The following is a 14,433-nucleotide window of genomic DNA, read 5'->3' as shown; positions in this document are numbered from 1 at the left end:
TGCTGTGCAGACATGGCAGGAGGGATGTGAAGCTACAATTTCAAGACCAAAGGAAGTTGAGAAAGCCACCTTTACTTAGCACACACAGATCATGATGTTCTCCCAGGAAGCCTGGGCGTTTATGCATTCCTGGAAAAAGTGAGCATTGAATGCTGCCCTTCTGATCTGTCGGTGGTTTTCCCCTCCCACTCTACACTGATGGAAATATTGGCCCACACAGCTCTTATTGACTTGCACTAAGTGCAGAAAAGGAAATTTCTATTATTTAGAAATTACTTATTAATAAGTAATTGCTAATTATTATTTTTCCTTGAAGCACTCTATGTTCCTATTATCTCTCATTATAAGCCAAGGAAATGCATAATGAGTTGCCTGGTACCTGTTCCTTGCAGAGAACTGAATCTGTAGGGATACACCCTAAAATGGTATAAACAAATAGAAGGTGCTGGACATATTGGAACACAGACTGGAAAAAAATATCAGCCAAGCATCAGAAAACAGCTGAAGGAAAATGGACACCATCACAGGAGGTTTTCAAGCTGCAGCTGGACATGGTGCTAGATAGTCTTGTCTGTGCTCCCTTTTCCACGACAGGCTGGACCAGATGATTTTTGAGGTCCTTTCCAACCTGGGCTGTTCTATGATTCCATGTTTAAAATAGCTAATTCACCTTCTGGGAAGCAGAGTATTTTTCCACAGTCTTACTGTGACTTAAGGCTTGATTTGTCACCAAGGCATTTCACGAGCAGTGCTAACTCCTTGTCATTACAAAGGAAAATTGAAAAGCCTTCAGAGTTTCCAAACCTTCAACAAAAGTGCTGGTCAGATTGTGGTTCCCAGCAAGGAAGGGGAGCAGCACCAGCAAGGAAACCAAGCTCAGCCTGAAAACCATGCCATTACAAGGTGCTGATATCCTGAGAGGTAAAACCCACTCAGTAGGAAGTGCCATCTTAATTTTGCTGTCCTGTAATCAGCTGTTGACAAACTGTTAATTGACTGAGCACAGCATCCACCAACACAGGCAAGCCTTGAGGAGGACATGGGTTTGTCTAACTGGATGCATTTCCAATCTGTCAGCACGTTTTCAAAAGATAAGGACACAACTGGTTCCTCACACAGAAATGGAAATCACACCTGCTCCGAGCTGTCATTAACATACTACAGTGCCAGGGAGCTGGGAGAGAGGGAGAAAATGCATGTTGCATTTGCATGTAGAGCAGGAATTTACTTTCCCTTCCTAAATCAGCAGCCCAGATTCCACCCCAGTCAGTGGAGCAGCACTTGGTTTACAGGATGCTAAAAAGGAGAGGAAGAAAACTATTTGTATCTAGTTCTTGCAGTATTAGACCTGCGAGGCAGCACATTGGTTGTGAGGCCACAGACCTTAAGTAAACACAGGAATTGCTTTTGCAATATGAAGCACAATTCAGCTGTGGAACCTTCTGCTAAAGGACCTATGAACAAGTTCAAAGAGGGAAAAACAAATTCACTGAAGTCTAGTGCTGATAATTAAATGCTCCAGCAACCCTTTTTGTTGCCAGGTGTTTCCAACATAAAACTAGTACACACAGCCCAAACTGTGTACTCTTTCCTTCGGGAATTGTTATTAACCAGTGTTGAGACAGGAGCCTTAGTTTGACAGCAATTTGTCTGATCCAGCCTTGCAATTCTTACATTGAAGTTTAAGCAGATGAGGAAAAAAGGAACCTGATCTCAGAGTCCATAAACAGGTAACTAAGGGAAATTCAGTCTAAGCAACTTCTTTTTCCCTTTCAACTCCATTAATTCAGGATGAGTTGTCACATGGCATTTTCCTACAGTCTCTAATCCGGAAGCAAGCACAGCAATAATATGAACATTCCTCACTAGGGTTTTCTGATACACAGGTGTTTTTAAAGGCACTCACTTCTACAATGCATTAGTGATGTGCAACATGTTAGGGACCAGTAGGAAAAAAGGGAAAGCATTGGAAAAAGCCCTCAGTTTGAATTTAATGCCATACAGCTTGTCAAGTGCATCAGAACACAGAAACAGAACACCCCCAAAAAAAGCCCAAGTGTTTCAATCCCCTGCCTCTGTCAGGGAAATCTTTCCTGAGGACAAAATAAAAATATAGGCTGCAAAAATCCTACTAGCAAACAGCAATACAACATTTGTCCTTACATGAAGGATGGCTATTTGGAAAGGGAAGAGTAGGAGGTGTTTGTTTTGGCCAAAGGAATAAAAGTAGTGAGAAGACATGAAAAAACCATAACCAAGTTGTTAGAAGAATGTAATGAAGGCAGAACACTTAACTCTTTTCTGCTCAGAGGAGCTTGAAGACCTTGGGCCACATCAGTCTTTCTCCATCTGCATCAGCTTCCCTACCTTTGGTGAGATGCTCAGGGGTGTGCACGCAGTATTATGTGTAAGAAGACCTACACAGACCTTTCCAAGCCTCTTAAAACCAGATGCTGCAAAAGGAACAGTTTATTTCCACATTATCTTCATTGCCATCAAACCCCTCACAATGCTCCACTCCCCGGGGGCGCTTTGAGAAACACTCTGCTGAGCAGAGGCTGCAAAGCGGCTCAGAGAGCAACACATACTGCAAACTGCTCCAGAACAGCAAGATGCACTGGCAGAGGGAAACACAGTAGTTTCGGTACAGAAAGGAAGGAAATATTGATCTGAAGAGACATTTTTACCAGGCAGTCACCCGTATAAAGGAGAGTTACACACTCCCATTGTTTCCTCATGCCTCAGGAAACCTAACAAGTCCCAACATCCCCTCTAGCGTTTTCCCTCCTTCCAGCTTGTATTCCAACAAACACTCCTTCCATTTCTTGAGAACAAAGGCAGGCTGACAGCTAAAGCTGTGAAAACAGCACAACAATCTTATTAAACATGCCAGGTTTGCTCTGCTACCCTGCAGAAAGATACAGTGATGGTAATTAGAATGCAACCATGAGTAGCTGGGTGAATCCAATGAGTGCAGAAAGCGCAACATTTCCAAAAGCTCTAAGTGCATCTGCCTAGGTGTAGGAATTAATATATACACATCCCTTATCTGATTTCTCCAGGAACCTGCAGATGAGCATTCATGGAAGGCAAACACTCTGCAAACAGATATTTGATCTGAATATGACAGCCGTATTAATGCTTTCAGAATAAATATACAAGATACACAAAGTCTCTGGCCACAGACAGCACTAAACATCTCACTCCTCAGCTCCCTCCTCCTGAGGAGCCATCAGTAGTCTGCACTGCTTCACATACTGAAAGTAAGTAGGTTCTTTCAGAAGATTAGTTTAGCATCCACTAATCTGTTTCTCTAAACAGCCTATTCTGAAGCACAGAAGCAAATCCCACTCCCTAATCCTGTTGGTTTCAGAGACAGAAGCCTGTGACAAGCATAGATCTGTGTGCAACAGAATTACAGCATTTGCCTTTTGAGAAGATTTCTTCCTTTGCTTAGGCCAATTAAACTAAAAAAACTTAATGCAGGAAATACTGAACCACTTACAGAGATTTTAAAGTAAGTCCAGATGCTTCCCAGCGTTGAAGTGTCAGGAAAAGAAGTTTAACTCTCACAATTCACATTAACTCTCCCCCTCCACAGTTTCACTCCAGTTCTTGTCTATTTGTTGCCTCATTTAACACATCAGGCAGCAACAAAAGCAGTGCAACTCCAGCAGCAGGGCTGAGCCAGGACCTGAGGAGGATCCCAGCACAGACCCAAGCAGAACAGCACACCCCAAGATCCAAGCACGGCATAGAACACCAGTTACAAGCAACAAAATCCATCCATTACCTCAGACGTGGCAAGGGGATGAACCACGTGCAGGAGCCATTCCAACAGGAGGTGAAGCTGCAATACCAGGCACAAAAACCAGCCCTAAAGCCCAGCTCAGCTTAAACCAGCACACAGCCCCCAAGCCTGAGCTTAAATGGGGCCCAAGGACCTATGGGAAGGGATGTGGGCAGGGCCCCAGGTGAGGCTGGTCAGGACTAAGGAGTGGATCAGTGCCTTCAGCTGTAGCTGCTTCTGAAAAGAGAATTCTCTGGGATAGCCAGGCATTGTGTAATTTTGTGGGTGCATAGACCCAAAAAGTTCTTTTTATCCAGGGAGACAGGCTTCAGGCATGTAGGGAGAAGTTCAGTCTGTGGTGGGCTGCAGCTTCCAACAGTGGATGTGTTTTGTTAAAATGCAACTGAGCAGGAAAATGCTATTTACAGGTCCTTTATTGCAATGACTTTTAACATCAGGTGTGGGGTTGGGTTGGTTTTATTTCAGTTTGGTTTCTGTTTGTTTGGGAGGTTTGTTTTGGGGGTTTTGTTGGTTTGGTTTGGTTTGGTTTTTGCCAGGTTTTGATTTTTTGGCTTATTCACCTACTACAGTGATTTCTGCCTTTCCCTGAGCCTGGGTTAGCAGATAATACTCTGCACTTTCTGACCTTGTAATTCTAAGATTCTCTACCTAGTCAAGCAGACTTCACGAAGCTCAAAGTAGTGGTTGGATTCCTCTGTTTTTAAGCCCATTCTGTAACATACCTTCTTTCTATTTATAGAAGATTCTGGTCATTACTTTGCCGATGAGCAAACAAGACCTTTAGAAGTGATTTGTGCTTTTAACAGGAACTCTTAGAAAATAGGAATAGAATGTAAAAATGCAGATTGGTGCTGCAGTAGCCCCTAGGGAAGGGTTACACCTTTTTTACAGTCCCCAAGCACTACTGAGATTTAATATTCTGTTTGATATTTGTGTTAAGGAGTAATGCTGACCCCAAAAGAAATTCTGGGCATAAAATTCACAACCCTCCTTAGGGAGAAGTAACCAGTTCCAGTTACCAGCCAAAAAAAGTTGTTGTAATTGTCTGGCCTTTTGTTCACAGCCCAGATTTTACTGGGAAATGACTGAACCACAAGTAGCAGCAAATGGTAGGCAGAGAGCTAAGAGGACTTGCAGAACTGTCTGTTACATTTCCAAATGACAGCCCTCTGTTTTAGGGAATGACAGCAGAGCTCTTTTCTTAGGGTGTGGTGGGACTTGCCTGGCTCCCCGCACATTCTTATGGTTTTTTTTTTTTTATTATTATTCTTTGTGCAGCAGAAATCACATTGTTGCATTTAAGAAATTGCTGGGAGGGGTCGGTAACATCGAAATATTTGTTACTGTTTTCTAAACTGCAACAAAGTATTTTTTCCTCCTGTTCCATGATGCATGGAATTCAGCTCCTTCCCAAATATGTGTGGCAGGAGGACCAGGAGTGCTTGCTGGAAGCTGTGCTTTAGTAGGACATATTTCTTGCATATGGATCTGAATTTAGATCAAAACGAAACAGGTCATTTACAGTTCTGTGCTAAGAGTTTGCCAAAAGTATAATTCTCTGAGAGGCCAAATCAGAAAGTAATTTTCCTGTGATTGTGGCCGAGGCTCTGCCGGTGTTACAAGTGCAAATGTCTGCTCAGCCACTGAATGTGGCTTGTTTGAAAATGCCTTTGGCTTCAGTTGCCTCCAGGTTTGGTGGTTTTCTTACATTAATGTGTCTCCAAGACAGAAGCAAAATGTCTGCCTGTGGGGTTTTAGGTGTAAACTGAGAAGGCATATTAGAAGGTCATCATTGTCTTAAGCTTTCCCATTTTTTCCTATTCATTTATCATGGGAAAATTCGCAGAAATAGGAGAATAAAGTGTAAAATAGCAGCTTAAAGAATACCCATCCCTCATGCTATCGAGGCACTTGGATCTAAAGCTGTTCTGCTGGGTGAGGCCCAGGAATACGAATCCCACCCTTTCCCAGTGTTTTGAGCAGTGGCACAGTAACATTCCCACTGGGAAAGAGAGCTGTGACATGAGCTGTAATCAGGGTCCAGTGTGCCAAATGGTACACTTGGTTCAGGGACAGAGCTGCCCGGGAGGGACTGGAGAGCCACAGGACTAGAATGAAAGGCTTGGATCCACCATCTCCTCACCAGAGACAGGGAGGTCTAAAACCAAAGTCTGGCTTGGGCAGCTGCTGCTTGGCACATCTGTGCAAACTGCCCCCTCCCCTGAGCTTAAGTGTGTGCCAACAGCAGCTGAGCTCAGCTCTGGGTCCCTGGAAACTACTCCTCAGTAACTGGGACATAAGGAACTACACTCCCTTCGCAAAGAAAAAGGACATGGTTCTTAATCACCTGATACAGATGGAAAAAAAGAAGATATTTGAGGATACGTAACCCTTTAAAAGTGCATGATGTATTCACATTTCTTTCAAGGGGAAAAGGCATCCATACTTAAGAGCTTATGGACGAAGCTGGAGGACCAGGAACACCGTTGCCACACAGAAAGCTACACGGTGGCTGGAATATTTCAGCAATAAAAATGAAGTTTCAGGACAGGGCTCTGCTGGAATAAGCCATGTAAGACTATGTATTTATGTCCTTTAGATTGTTACCATACATAATCCACTTATTATAACTGGTTTACATTGTCCACTCATGGAGCTGAACAGCACTGAACAGTTAAAGGATGGCAAATGAGGCTCTGAGCACTCACCAGCTTAACATATTCCACATAAAACCTGCTATTTCTGGATATCTGCTGATGCATTCTTTGGCAAAAGGGGAGCTCTGAAAGAAACTTTTACATAAGCCCCATCAGCAGCCCACACTTCAGATAAATGCACACCCTCTCTGGTTTTAATTTTTTCTTTCAAAAGAAAAATCTCAACTTGACTTTGTGCCTGACACCTTTGTGTTCTGGGGCTGGATCACAAGTGCTCTGCACAGGAACCCCTGAGGGAAAATCAATGGTTTTCTTTGCACCCATCACCTTAATTACCAAACCACACCTCTGAAAGTTGCACCGGGCTTAAATGTTTATGGACACTTTGGAAGTTGCATTTAATCACTGGTGGGTGATTGTATATTTGAAGATTTCTGTGGCCTTGGCAAACAAAACACGAGGATTTCAGCTTCCTTGAAGCTTGAGTAGCCTTTTCTGGCAGACAGTTTGCAATCTTCTTTTCATATGGCCCAGCAACGAGATCTATACACCACCTCTTTTTGGAGCAGAGATATTTCTATGACCACAGAAATTACTACGAAATGTAAGCACGTTCCATTTCATAGCAATGCTGCAGAAACAACCCAGCCTGGTAATAAAATCACCTCTGTTCAGTTGGCTCTTCATTCACCTGCATTTTTGGTTATGTAGAAGATATTGTCAGGACCAAGAATTCTGAACTTAGAACAGAAAACTTTTTGGATTGATTCCAATTTTCACCCGAGTAACTAATCTCTCATAAAATCACCCCCACTGATTCTGGACTGTAACTGAAAGGGATCTTGTTCCTAAAATTCCAGGAACAATTTCAGATCGTTGTCCAAAGAACAAATGGCCTGAAGTGTCTATTGGACACTAGTGATGCAAGATAAGTGATGAGTTAAACTCAGAGTGTATTGCATGTAATTCTTCTTTCGAGCAGCTTATTTTCAGCTGTCTCTGGGAAAAGGAGAACGAGGAGAATCACAGTGGCAAATTCAAGGCAATTCCAGTGCCTTGCAATGTCTTGTGTAATTTTTACCTCTTTTAAATTGTTGTCTGGGAAAAAAACTAAAAGAAATCTGACCATTACTTACCCTTGGTCCACCTAATGCACAGGTCAGTGGGGAAGGAACGGGAAAACTGCTTAAACAGGAGGGCCAGGATAAGGATTTTATACTTGTCTTGAAACACTGAAGGAGATGAACATTACTTTATTAAAACTTGGAAATTTTTAGAGAAGACTGTCCCCACAAGAGCCTCAGGAATACTGGCATCTGTATCAAGCCAGAATGCCTATTAAGACGGGGGCCAGAAATATTATTTTTCACTGCTTTTAGATGAAGACATATTTTCTTAGTGTGTGAGGGAACGACTACAAACTCTGAAAAGGTGATGCAAACACAGCAATAAATTGGAAAATATTTACTGTTTCACATATATTCTGCTGCTTTCAGCTGAAGTTGCTCATCTCAGTGCTAAATTTAAGTTGATAAATAAAGATATTCACAAAGGTTGGGGTTTTTGGAAGCTTGGCTTGAGAACTACACACAGTGGCATCTGGATTTACGGCTCTGCTGCAATATGTCTTTGGGACATTTAAGCAAGAACTTGGCTTCTGACAGGACAGTTTTCATTTTCTCAAACTGGCCATATTTTCAGGTGAGCTTTTATTCTTTCTGCAGCAAATCTTGAAGCATTGAGACCTTTAGAATTACAGCACCTATTTGGTGTGTTTATGAGTGCACAGTTGCTCCTCTGCCATGGAACATCTGGGGGGTTGGCCTGGGTTTATACCTGTGCCTTTGGGCAGCCTGTTCCACAGGCAGCACTGGGAGCAGGTTTAAAATGGGTTTGACATTCCTGCAGGGAGCTGTTAGTGAGGCTGGGACACTGCCTGGAACAGGGAAAGCACTTGCTGTGCTCACAGATACCCAATTCTTGTGCAGTCCCTGCTGAGGTCAACAGGAGATCTCCAGGTCTTTACATGCTTTAACACAGTTTGATTCACTTCTTTACACCAGAAAGGAGTTGAAAAGGGCTTATTTTTGAAACAAGAAGTCACTGATGGTAAAAGCCCTGTATAAATAACTCCCCGTGCCATACCTAACAAATCTTAGCTGTGTGATTAAGGCCTGAATTTTGGATTCCTGTGCTGTGTAAGGAAGAATAACTCTTTTTTTTTTTTTTTCTTGAATAGCATTCAACAAGAATTACTTTGTCAATGGCAGGTTGCACTGTAAGTCATGCCCTGGGCACACCCTCACAAGTGATAGAAGGGAACCAGGATCCCAGTGGAGAGGAATTCTGGCCACAAACAGCAACATGGACAGGAGCAGAATTTGGTCCCAGCTGTTTGCACTGGATTTACTGCCTGATGAGCCCAGCCAGCTTGAGCTTGCATCATAATCCAAGAAAAAAACCTAATAATACCTTTCCATCTAACTCAGCCACATATATCAGGCTTTGGAGGTGTCAGGACTAAAAAGGGAACTGTACTTCTGTCTTGGAGATATTTTTACTGCTGAGAAAGATATACTGCAAGCAACAGTTCCCTACACAGCAGTTCTCCTTTCTCTTTTCCACTTAAAAAAAAAAAAAAAAAAAAGAAAAAAGTAAGAAAAATAAGTCAAGCAATAAAAATTCATGTTTCACGTCGGATCTGATGCACTCACACTTGAAATCTTGTTCTCCTATCTCCTGCAAGATCTTTTAAATTCTGAAGAGCCTTGACAGGCAGAAAATGAACAGATGCACAGTAGAGGTGGGAGATGATCTTGTAGGAGGTCTGTGCTTGCCTTCTGCAAAGATAAGGAAGCGGAGGCATTCCTGAATCCTGGAGTGCTGTGTGGGGAGAGGGAGCCCCCAGCATGCACCTCTTGGCAGGGCTGGATATTACATAAGGCTGGCAAATGAATTCCTGTCCCTCTCTTTGGTACCTTGGAAGAGAATGAAGATACCAAATAAAGACACTTCAGTAGAAACAAGCAGCCCTTCAGGTTCCACATCTCCTTCCTCCTGTCCCAGCTCCCCTGCTGAGCAGCCACCTTTCCAAAGGCAGCAAGCTGTTCCTCCAGCTCCCACACAGGCACTCATGCTTCCTGGACAAGGTATCCCTGCTCCCTGTGGCCTGTGGATACCTCTGGCTGCAGGAAGGACACTGAGCACTGCTGTACCCTGGTGTGCTTCTGGTTTAGGTTTTGTGTGACAAACTTCATCTTGGTAGCCAAGTGTCTTCTGTGCTCGGATAAAAGATGAAAAAGCAGATTTTTTTTAATATTATTTAATACTACAAGATCAAGGGCAGCCATTCAGGAAGGCAGGGAAGAGCTGCACATTACTATAAGAAGCAAAAACAAGTGAATGGTGGGATTTTTTGATAACAAGATACATTTTCCAATGCTGAATACCTTTGATAACTTGTCTCCAAATCAGAAAGCCTGACAGGACAACCAGTTGTTCACATTTCTGCAGGATAACACAGCTCAAAGTTAGTCAGAGATGATCTTGAAAGCCACATTCAACTGGAAGGATTGTGGGTACAATACCCTATAAATATGATTTCCTCTTCTCATTACATTCCTACCTTTTGGTGAGTAGCCATTAGATTCACACTAACATCACTCATATGAAGAAGAGAGCTCTTTAAATATTTCTTTTAATATTCCAAGGAATTTTTTTAGTCTTATTTTTGAAGGAGAGATATGAACATTCCTGTGTAAAACCTTTGGTTCATTTTAATCAGATACCAAAGGCAGGGCCGTGGTGACTTCCCAACAGTTACAGTGTTGTGTTTTTAAAGATTTATCTATTCTGAACTAAACCATTTTCCTGGAATACAACGAGCTTTATGGTTAATAAATCCATGTTAGAAACTGCAGGGAATACTTATTTTGGCCACATATTGTTTACTCTCTACTACATTATTTGTTTGAAACCATAAACCTCTTTTAGCTTTCACGTCATGAAAAATATATTGCAACTGTTATTTTGTTAGGCACGTGTACAAATTTAAATCAAATCAGAAATATAAAATTATTATACTCTCTGTATTATAAAAAAACTTCTTATTTCCTAGTTTTGCAAACAATTCATCAAGAACAGATTCCAAAAGCCCAGGAGGGTAGTTCTGGAAATCCAGAATAGAACTGCAAAAAAAATGACATGGATGGTGATATTAAGTGTATTTTAGATAAATGAGTGTTACAGTAATTTATTCTGCTCTAGGCAGTGTCATGAATCCATCATGGCACACAGTGAAGGAAAACATGTCAGGAATGCTGGAATACCTTCCTTTACCAAGAGAAGCCCACACAAACCAATAACAGGACAACATTCAGTATAGTAGAAAATAAACTTAATAGAAACAAATTACAGAATGAATTTTCTAACTACACCCTCTGTACCACACACCTAAAACCACTAAGTTTTTAATTGCCTTCTTTTTTCCACTGGAAAGCCACGCTATCAGGAGGCAAAATCTTGGTTCAGTGAACACAGAATCACCCAGTCCAACCTCCCCATACAGAAAATAGTTGTAGAACACAAAGCCCAGTCTTCCTCAGTTCCCTCGAGAAAAATAGTGGAATTACTGATGCAGAAATCTAGGAAACAATGGATTTTGGTGCAGAGCAGGCACTGGTCACCAAGGTAAATTATGATTCCAGCACAGGAATATTTGTGCCATGGGCGCCTGCAGTGTCACAGAACAAGAGAAAGACACGTTGGCATCTCCACACTATAATTGACCTTTACATTTTATAGTCAAAATTAAAATAAACAAACATGGAATTGAACTAATTTTTTTTTTCTTTTTCTCCAAATTCTATCTAAAACTTACCTGATATTCACGGAGACACTTCTATCTACAGCTGTGGAAACCTAAAGTGACAGCTTGATTCCTGAACCTTTTCTTTAACAGCAGTGGGATTATGGAACTTGGAAAATTACAGCTCTCCAGGTCTGTGCAAAACCACACAGAGAAGCTGAAGAAGTACAGATTTAACAGAAGCCAAATGAAGCTAAAGGAGAGTAAGTTCTGCAAGGGACATGGTAATTGAAGTAATCACAGGAGTAATAAAAGGTCTGGCTCAGACACTTGTCCTCTCTAACTGGCCCTTCCTTGCTTTCTCTTTCTATCCTTTTCCTGTTTCATGCTCCTATTCAGGTTCAAATGAGATGTACCTTCTTCCATCTTTGCAAGCCTGACCTACTTCCCAGGGATTAGCAGCACCATGTCATGTCTCCCCTGTTCCAGGAACGCTCTGTTCTCTTTTAGGAATGAAACCAACTCTGGCTCATCCCTGAGCAGCCTTTGCCTAAAATGCAAACTGTGTTGAACGTGGCTAGAAATTACTCAAAAATTACTGGTAAAGTCCTTTACTCTTTTTATTGTCAAGTCTTTCTTCCCTTGTTCTTTTGAATTCACGTTTATCTGGAGCCATCATTTTACATGTTCCTCCTCAGCCCTTTCATGGAGCTCTGTTTTGTCACCCCATCCACTCACACGTTCTTGAATGATGCAAATATAATTATTCACCACCCTGCACCACCCCACAATAAAATGTTCCTCAGCCTTCCCTTTTGCACAGCACTGTCACATAGATTCTCTTAATTTGGCTCCACCAGATCTCAAACCTTTCTCTGTTTTGGCCAATCACTTTTTTTTTTCCCCCCTTCTTCCAAAGAATCTATAGAAGAACTAACATTTCTCTCAGGTTTCTCCAGTTCTTACTAGCAGCAGAAAAAAAGTGCTTTCTGTATTATCTCCTCACAAGGCAACTTCAGCCACGTGTGTGTCTTCTCAAATAATTGCTACTGCTGTATTTATTTCTTTTCCCTAAATATATCAGATCTAAACATTGTTAAAACACCACATCCAGTTTTCAAACTATCCACTCAGGAAAGGCACTGATAAATTAGAGGGGTTTGTTTGGTTTTTTTTTAAACCACAGGAATACTTAAAGGATTAGAAAACTTATCATAAAGAGACTTTGAGTTCAGTGTACGTGTATCACATGGAAAATATGACCAGATATATGTGTTCTGAGAGGCTCTCACTTACTTAATCCTCAGCTGGCATTAACTGCAGTGGCACGAAGCTCACAGCCCAGCAAGGCAGGGATGTCTGTCAGCAGATCTCTTCTTTGGGAATGGCAGGTACTGCTGGAACACCTAGTGAGGAGAGGATATCACTGAGTCATTGGGAGAGGCCTCATGAGTCCTGAGAAGCAGCAAAAGAGGAAAAAAATCACTGTAATTGTTTCATTTCTGCTTAGTGTGAGCGGTGCTATGGGCACCTCCTGCTTCGGTTCCCAGACACACCGAGATCGCACCAGTGTCAGTAAATAAAGGTCAGAGCAATACTCAGGCTTTAAGGAATGGTTCCATCGAGCCCAGATTCCTATGGGGAAATATGGGAGTGATGTAAAGGAGCCTCATAAGATAAACTGTTGAAGTGGGATAAAATCCAGAGGTGTAAGTCCTACTGCTTACTGGGGGATGGGGGTGGTGGTGTAGAAATGCTTTAGCAACAGCTTATCAACTTTTTTTTTTCTATTTTTTGGCAGTAAATGGTAGAAAATCCTTCATCACAAGTTACTTCCCAGCCAGGATAATCTCCAGCCAAACAAGCATTTCCATATTGGACAAGAAGGCAGCCCAGACCTGTACAATGATGTCTTCTTGTTTCTCTTTCTGGTCTATTTACCAGGCTAACTAAGGAAGTCGATTGTCTTAATTTCCACTAATTGAGGGTGCAATCATTCCACTCAAGGGCAGGGCTGCTGTTCAGAGGGACCTGGACAAGCCAAAGGGATGGGGCTGACGGGAATCTCATTGAAGTCAAGGGGAAACACAGGATGGGGTAGACAATGCATTGTGATGGATGGGCTACCTGCCTGGGGCAGAGCAGCAACAGGACCAGGAGCAATGGCCATAAACTAAAACACAACAAGTTTCACCTCAACATGAGGAAGAACTTTACCTTGAGGGTGGCAGAGCACTGGAACAGCTGCCCAGGCAGGGTATGGAGTCTCCCTCTCTGGAGACGTTCCAAACGCACCTGGGCAAGCTCCTGTGTCACCTGCTCCAGGTGACCCTGCCTTGGACTGGATGATCTCCAAAGGTCCCTCCCACCTCGAACTCTTCTGAGACGCCGGGATTCCGCGACAATCCCTCCTGGCCCTAGGGAACACTTGTTTTACCGTGATCCCACAGCACAGCCCGACTGCGCTGGCGCCTCACAGCCTTTTAACCAGCTCTCACCACGCGGCACCACGAACAGGCCTCCTCGTTACGGGCGCCCCAATACGAGGAGGAGGATCACAAAACCTGACCGAGCCACCTGGAAGCCACTGCAGCGCCGGGGCCGGAGCGCTTTGCCCGGTGGCCGTGCCTGGAGCGGGAGACCGGGGTTCAAGCCTTCCCCGGGGTCCGTGGAACGGGGCGCTTCGCCCGTGTGGGGAAGGGTCGCCTTTCCCGTGAGGGGCAGGAGGGTTTGCCCGTGAGGGGAAGGGATGCTTCGCCCGTCAGTGCAGAGCGGCTTTGCCCGTGAGGGCAACGGGCGCCTTTCCCGTGAGGGGCAGGAGGCTTCGCCCGTGAGTGCAGAGCGGCTTTGCCCATGAGGGGAAGGGGCGGCTTTTCCCATGAGGAGAAGGGGCGCTTCGCCCCTGAGGAGAAGGCGGCTTTGCCCGTGAGGGGAAGGGGCGGGGAGCTTTTCCCACGAGAGGACGGCGGCTTCTCCCGTGGGGGAAATGTGGCCTTTTGCCCGTGAGGGGAAGAGGAGCCTTTCCCACCCGTGCAGACCGCGTTCTCCCGTGAGGGGAGGGCGGTCCCCGGGCGGAGCCGCCCTAGAGGAGCCGCCCCTGCCCCGCGCAGGCGCCGCCCCCGCGGCGGCCGCTCCCGCCCGCACTTCCTGAGGGCGGG

General features: G+C 43.8%; 1 long non-coding RNA gene across 3 annotated transcripts; it reads right to left on the bottom strand.

The window, feature by feature from the left end:
- Positions 1-9,803: 9,803 nt before the first annotated feature.
- LOC116785209 lies at positions 9,804-14,362 on the bottom strand. 3 transcript variants are annotated; one of them, XR_004356420.1, is made up of 4 exons: positions 13,571-14,362; positions 12,572-12,681; positions 11,348-11,469; positions 9,804-11,200 (listed from the first exon to the last, which is right to left on the bottom strand). It is a non-coding gene; the product is annotated as an uncharacterized LOC116785209 (long non-coding RNA). The 3 variants fall into 3 exon arrangements; XR_004356421.1 differs by having other exon boundaries at positions 9,804-10,655; XR_004356422.1 differs by lacking the exon at positions 13,571-14,362 and adding an exon at positions 13,493-13,536.
- Positions 14,363-14,433: the final 71 nt, after the last annotated feature.

The sequence above is a fragment of the Chiroxiphia lanceolata genome, chromosome 3 (assembly GCF_009829145.1).
Source record: "Chiroxiphia lanceolata isolate bChiLan1 chromosome 3, bChiLan1.pri, whole genome shotgun sequence".
In the NCBI taxonomy this organism is placed as follows: domain Eukaryota; kingdom Metazoa; phylum Chordata; class Aves; order Passeriformes; family Pipridae; genus Chiroxiphia; species Chiroxiphia lanceolata.
This window is presented reverse-complemented; position numbering and strand designations above follow the sequence as displayed.